Here is a 7,146-nt window from a genome sequence, read left to right as displayed (position 1 = left end):
GCATTTTTTAGTTGGGAGATTTTGTATTACTGTTTCAATTTCCTTATGTTATGCATCTGTTTAAGCTGTTAATCTCTTCTTAGTTTAGTTTTGGTGGTTCCCATGCCTTTAGATATCCATCCATTTCTTTTAGGTTTTCAAATTTAGTAGCATACAGGTTGCCATACAGGTGATACCTTCTTTTGAGTTGTTGGCCAGGGTGGCCAAAGGGACTCCCAGATAGTAACCCAGCATAGAACTGGGAAAATGAACAGCGGAGTCTATCTAATCTAAAGGAATATTGACAACTGCTTACCGCTAGATGAAGAACAGCTGACCCTCCTAAAACAAAGACCTCTAGATAGGCTGACTAGATTCACCAGAAGGGCAAGTAGTGGGGAAGTGCTGGGGGGACCGACAACACAGCAGACAGTAGCAGGGATATCAGAGTATAAGGGCTCTAGTCGGGGGGAGGGAGGCTATGGGAGGATGCTATCTGGGAAGTGGGTGTATAGTTGAATAAGATAGTTTGGGATGTTCTGTGTGATACACACACACACACACAAAATCAAGTTTTACAAAAATGTATTATATTTAAGGAGGAAGCATGGAAATTTATGTCATGCTAATTAGTGGAGGTGATAAACATTACCCTTGAAATCTATCCGATGACTTTATAGACATACACAGGTGCCAAGGATCTGAGTGCAACCGATTATGACTAGTAATAATCAGATACATACAGATTAGAGATGCATGTGCCAACATCTCAGTATTGGTAGCAAAAACAATGAGTCTTTCTTCCAGGAACAATATATTCTAAAATGAAGTGGAGATCTTTTTTAAAGGTAAAAAACTCATTCAATTTTATGTCTTACAGGGCTTATACTGAGTTCAATATTGTATAACTGTATTAACTCAACTGTGAACCTAGTAACTTGCACCCACTTGTGAAGGAGATGTACTCTTGCTCTGGAGTGTGTTACTCAATATGTTAAAGCTGTAGTGAAATGCTTATTCTAATCATGTAGTTATTAATAATTTAAAAAAATGATAAATAATTCTTCAAAGCATAAAAATTTGCTTCTTAATAGTAGTTATGAAAAACATTACCATTGAAATCTACCTGATGACTTTATATCCATGCTCAGATGCCAAGGAACTCAGAAAGTAACTGACTGTGACTAGTAATAATCAGATATATAGAGATTAGAAATGCATATGCAAACATCTTAATGTCAGTTGCATTAAAAATGAACTTTTCAGTATGAAACTGTGTATTTTAATAATGAAAAAGAGATATTTTTTAAATGTTAAAACCTCATTTAATTTTATGTCTTATAGGGTTTATACTGAGTACAATATTGTATAACTGTATTAATTCAAGTGTAAGCCTAAAAATTTACAGCCAATTTTGAAAGAGATGCATCTTAGCTCAGGAAAATGTTATTGAATATGTCAATGCTGTTGTAATGAAATGCTTCTTCTAATTATGTGGTTGATAAATGAATAATTAAAAAGAAAAGAGAAAAGTGAATGCATGCATGCTTACTAGTTTGTTCACCTCCTCCATTCCTGTACAGTCTAGGCTTAAACCCAGGTAATGGCACTGCCCACAGTGGGCTGGGTCTTCTCAAATCAATTAATGTAATGTAGACAATCCTCCACAGGCCAACGCGATATAGAAAATTCCTCATTAAGACTCTCTTTCCAGGTGATTCTAGATTGTGTCAAGTTGACAATTAAAATTAACCATCACAAGTGTTTATTACAAAATGGAAGTCACTCAGATCTAAGTGTGTTAAATGACCAGGAAGAAAATTTAAATTGGAATAGAAAATTTAAATTTGAACAGGAGATTCAGACTTCTAAAATTTCATTGGCATTCCAGAAAGTCCAATGGCAGGGGTCTCATGAAAAAGATAAATCAATTAAAACAATATTTTCTGTTGAAGTCAATAAGTTGCAAAATAGAGAATACAATATAATAAACATTTTCAAGACATTACTAAATAATTTTTTAAATTCTAACATAATTGCTTTATAAAAGGAAAAACAAAGGAATATTAGTTACCTATGAGATTATTTTGTAAAAATTTCCAGATATGCATCTTTCAACAAAGAGAAAGTTGGATATTTGTGCCATAGAATGAAGGTTTCACTGTAACATTTTTAGCATATTTCAGAATATATATTTTTATACTACTTATGGGAATTATTCAAATATTCACGTACACATCTCTTTAAAATATTTAGATATAATGACCTGTAGAAAAATAAACACATTAAGAATTGTTGAGGCTTTGAATTTTATAATAAACTGTTAAATCCAAGACTTTTGTTCTTAACTAAATGAACATGAAACTACTTAGTCCTATACTGTGTTTTAAAAAATATTTTTATTTATTATTTTTATTTTATGTGTATGTGTGTATTACCTGCAGGTAGGTAAGTGCACCCGTGTTGTGCAATGCCCGTGGAGGACAGAAGAGGCTGTTGGATCCCCTGGAACTGGAATTACAGACAGTTGTTAGCTGCCATGTGGGTATTGGGATTTGAACCCGGGTCTTCTGCAAGAACAGAGTTCTTAACCACTGAACCATCTCCCAGCCCCAACTCACTACGTGTTTTCATCAGCAAACATAACACACTACCTGTCAACATTGAGCACTGCAGTCACTGAAGTGTAAATTCTATATTACTTCAGGGTCATCTACAGAAAGCACTGTAGAGTTATTTCAAAAAAGATTTATTCAGCCTTTCTGTGAAACACATTTTATTACCACAAAGGAAAGAACAAGTCATTAGAGACCTTTGAGTCAACAACAACAACAACAATAACAACAACAAAACCCGTTAAATTAGGGCTGGAGAGATGGCTCAGCAGTTAGGAGCACTGGCAGTTCTTTCAGAGGACCAGAGTTCAACTCCCAGCACCCACACAGTGGCTATCAACCATCCCTACCTCCAATTCCAGGGGATCTAACATCCTCTTCTGGTTTCTGTGGGCATTGCACAGCTTGGTGTACTTACATATATGCAGGCAAAACACTTATACACATAAACATAAATTTAAAAAATTAAAAATCCTTAATTTAATACATCAATATCTAAAAATGATACTATGTCAAATAATTATCTTTCAAATTTTAAAATTCATTCGACTTTATTCCAGTTTAAATATATTTCCTTATACCTACCGAAGTTACACATTGTTACTGCATGTTTTCTGTTCAATTTGGTTTAGAATCCAATTGAAAAGACAATTTCCTCTATGCTCCTTCCATGCTGTTTATAGACTCATTATTTATTCCACATTTGTGTTTGCTCCTATTGGTTCTCCATTCTACTGGGATATTCTGCACACAGCTGTTCTGTCATAGCATTTCGGCTGAGGGAGAGAACAGTGGCTTTTTCCCTCAGCTTCAGTGTAACCTCGGCCCAGTACAGCTCCTTAATGATTATAGTCTAAACTAGTAAATGCTCTATTCTCACAGTGTCACAAACTATGGCTCTTAAGTGTCATTCGTCCACTCTACTATCCAAAGGGGTGGGTAATTTTAAATTGTGGATGAAAACAAGGGGATGAAGCAAGAAGCAAACCAGTGAGGAGGGGCTGAGCAAGTTTGGATTAATAATGACCTGTGTCACTTTAATGAATAGTATATAGAAGAGGGAGGGGCAAAGAGGCCATCTGCCCTGCTGGAAAGAGTGATAAAGGAAGAGAAGAGAGCAAGTGCAAAACTCTGGAAAGAACAGAACTCAAGAGACTGGAGGGACTAGTGTAGAAGGCAGGAGAAAAAAACACATTTGAAAAGTGGGATTGAAAGATGATCAGACTTGGCTCGTGGATGATTTTATGGGCAGGGGAAGAAATTAGATTGCTACAAGGACAAAAGAATTCAGAATTTTAAGCAGTGAAATAAAATGAGTGTAAATGCAGGTGTATGTGTTCGGTATCTATGTGTTTGTGTGTGTGTTTCTGTGTGCTCATGTATAGATGCAGGTGTGCATGCACATGTGTGCACAGGCATGCAGAGGCCAGAAGTCAAGGTCAGGTGTCTTCCTGAATCACTCTACATCTTATTTTTTAATATTTTATTTATTATTTTTATTTTGTATAAGCGTATTGCCTACATGTATGTAAGTGCACCTCTGTTGTGCAATGCCCATGGAGGTTAGAGGAGGGCATCGGATCCTATGGAACTGGAGTTGTTAGCTGCCATATGGGTGCTGGGACTGAACCCAGGTCCTCTGCAAGAGCAGCCACTGATCCTAACCACTAAGCCATCTCTCCACTCCCCTCCAATTTAATTTTTGAGATGGGGATTCTCATTGAACCTGGAGCTTGCAGATTCAGCTAGACTGTCTGATCATCAAGTCACAGGGATCCTCGTGTCCCTGTCTCCCCAATACTGGCATTACAGGCACATGCTACCACAGCTGTTTTTTCACAAGGGTGGTAGAGATCAAAGTCAGGTCTTCATGCTTGCATGAGAAGACATAGTCTTCAAAATATTTGAGGATCATGAATATATTTAGAAACGAGGCAGAATAGAAATGAAGTGCTTAAGGAAGAAATTCAGGTGACATTCTGTTTAAGATAAAGTTGTGACCCAAAAAATCCTCTGATAAGCCATGGTCCCACCTCCTTTCCACGCTCTGGGGAAGGAGTCAAACCTATTAAGGGGCGGGGCTATGGAGCTATAAGCCAGGCAAACCATGAGAATGCTCACTCGCCATTTTGTGTGGCTGTTGGAAATCCACTGGACTTATGTTTGGGTGTGTGCTTTAAAGCACAGCCGTGAATGGGGTAGTAGCCATTTTTGAAACAGAGCGTGGGGAAAGGGATTCAGGTGGAGCCAGACAGGCACTGTAACCAGTGAGAAGGTGACAGCATGCTGGGAAAAAGGGGTGGAGCTCCTGCTATACTGAGCACAGCCACAAGGGAGGAAGTGGGGGCGGGGGCAGATGGTCCATGCATTTCAAATATGGATATGGAAATTAAAATATGGGCATGGAAAAGGAAAAGCCTAAAAGAATCCGTGTTTTTGTAAGTCACCCCCTCCCAAATGTCATATAAACTATGCAAAATGCAAATAGAATGCCTTATGTCAGTTTGTCAAACTGCTTTAGGAGTCAGGGCCAGGAGACCCTGAGTGGGGGTGGATCTCCCAGATGGAAAAGGAAAATTTAGTGAAACAAGTATTCATGTAAATTAAAAGAGAGCAATTTCAGAAACTGTTTCAAAGTAAGCATAATAGGCTTTTCTCTTGCATGAAATGTGGGCTAGAGGATACTCTAGGTTGCTTGTGTTCTTTCTACTGGAAAATAAGATGACAAGATTTCTGTAAAAGTAAGAAAAGAATCCCTCAAGAGGGCTCAAAATATAATCCTGATAGGTGTGGTGGCCCATGCCTTAAATTTCAGGATTAGGGAGGCAGAGACAGGTGGAACTCTGTGAGATCAAGGCCAATGTGGTCTATAGTGGGTTCCAGACAAGCTAGGGTTATAGGGAGTACCTGTCTAAAAAACCAACAAAAAAATCCCCCCAGACATCTTATATAACCCTGATTCTATATTGTGCTTGCTATCATTATGTTCCCATATCAAAAGAAGCAGACTTTGGTTTATTATATAATAGACTATAACTTCCTAATAAACTAAAATTAACATAAATAGGTTAGGGTCATTTCATTTTTATATTTATTGTGTATATAATATTCAATTTTATCTATAAAATATTAATAAAGTATTAATAGGATGTGGATTTTGAATCAGAAAGTAATCAGTAAGTTATGCAACTTTTCCAATTCCTTTTATTTTCTCTAGAAAACAATGAAAATTTATAGTTAGTCTATTGAAACATCACATAAGGATAGATAAACAAAATGAAAAGTTCTTGTTCTATAAAGCCTCAGGTAGACTCAGTTGAATGTAATAAATGATGTTAATTTAAAATGAAATTGCACAGTCACACATTACTTTTATATTTTAATGATATTCAAGGCAGAGATGGAAATACCTACTTTTTTGCTATATGATCTGAAATCACATAAGCTATAAAATAACATTATTAAATTCATTCAAACACATTACTGGAACAATGACCATAATAGTTTTGTGAGTTTATTTCAATGCTAATTTTTATGATGCTGTCATAAAGCTGAAATATACACGTCTTCTATAAGCAGAAACTATAAGGCACATAAGAAAGCTAAGTCAAGGAGTCATGAAGACCATTGGTATATTTTATATGATATACAGATTTAAATGTCAAAGTATATTTATGATGTTTAATTTCTACTGCCGACATGACTGGATATAGAATCACTTAAGAAGCACATCTGACGGTATATCCATGAGGGAGTTTCCAGAGAGGAGACATTGAGGAAGACTCACATATCCCATGGGCTAGGGTCCTTAACTGGTCCAAAAGGAGAAAAAGGAGAAAAGTGAGCTGCGTACCAGCATTCATCTCTCTCTACTTGCTGACTGCAGGTGCAATGTGGCCAGCCACCTCATTTTATCATCATGCCATCTCAACTGTGATGGATGGTATCCCCTCAAACCATGGGCCAAAATAACCCCTTTCTTCCTTAAGCTGCTTTTGTCAGTTATTTTGTCAGAGCAATGAGAAAAGTAACCAATACAGTACTTATCCTTGAAACCTATGTAGTACAGGAAGACACACAGTGGCTAAGTTAACCATTTGTAAGTCTATCCAGAAGCAGCCATTCTTATTTTAATTATTTCTCACTATTTTCAGGAGGCAGAGAGAGAGAGAGAGAGAGAGAGAGAGAGAGAGAGAGAGAGAGAGAGAGAGAAACTGGAAACCAGGGAAGGTTGAAAAATTCTTCAAGCCTGGCCCCAATGACTGCTTTCTCCAGCAAGGCTACACCTCCTGAAACCTCTCAAAACAACACCACTAACTGAGGTCAAAGTATCCATATAATTGAAGCCTATAGGGGACATTCCCATTCAAATCACCACACAAGAGAACTTAGTTTTACAGTTCAAGAATTCCTTGAAAACCATTCGGTGATACCTGTCTTCTCCTATTTATTACTAAGGTTTACTTCTAGTCCCAGCACATAATGTATGGACATTAGTGACTATTACATGGGTTCCATATGGTATTTGTTATTTTTTATAATACCACAAAGT

General features: G+C 37.0%; 1 protein-coding gene across 8 annotated transcripts in view; it reads right to left on the bottom strand.

Annotated features, from left to right (window-relative positions):
* Positions 1-7,146, bottom strand: part of Nav3 (neuron navigator 3) — an 838,810-nt gene that overhangs the window by 113,985 nt on the left and 717,679 nt on the right. The gene's annotated exons all lie outside the window — the stretch shown is intronic.

The sequence above is a fragment of the Nannospalax galili genome, unplaced genomic scaffold, assembly GCF_000622305.1.
Source record: "Nannospalax galili isolate Female #2095 unplaced genomic scaffold, S.galili_v1.0 scaffold390, whole genome shotgun sequence".
Classification (NCBI taxonomy): domain Eukaryota; kingdom Metazoa; phylum Chordata; class Mammalia; order Rodentia; family Spalacidae; genus Nannospalax; species Nannospalax galili.
Note: the sequence above shows the minus strand (reverse complement) of the source record. Positions and strands in the feature narration are given on the sequence as shown.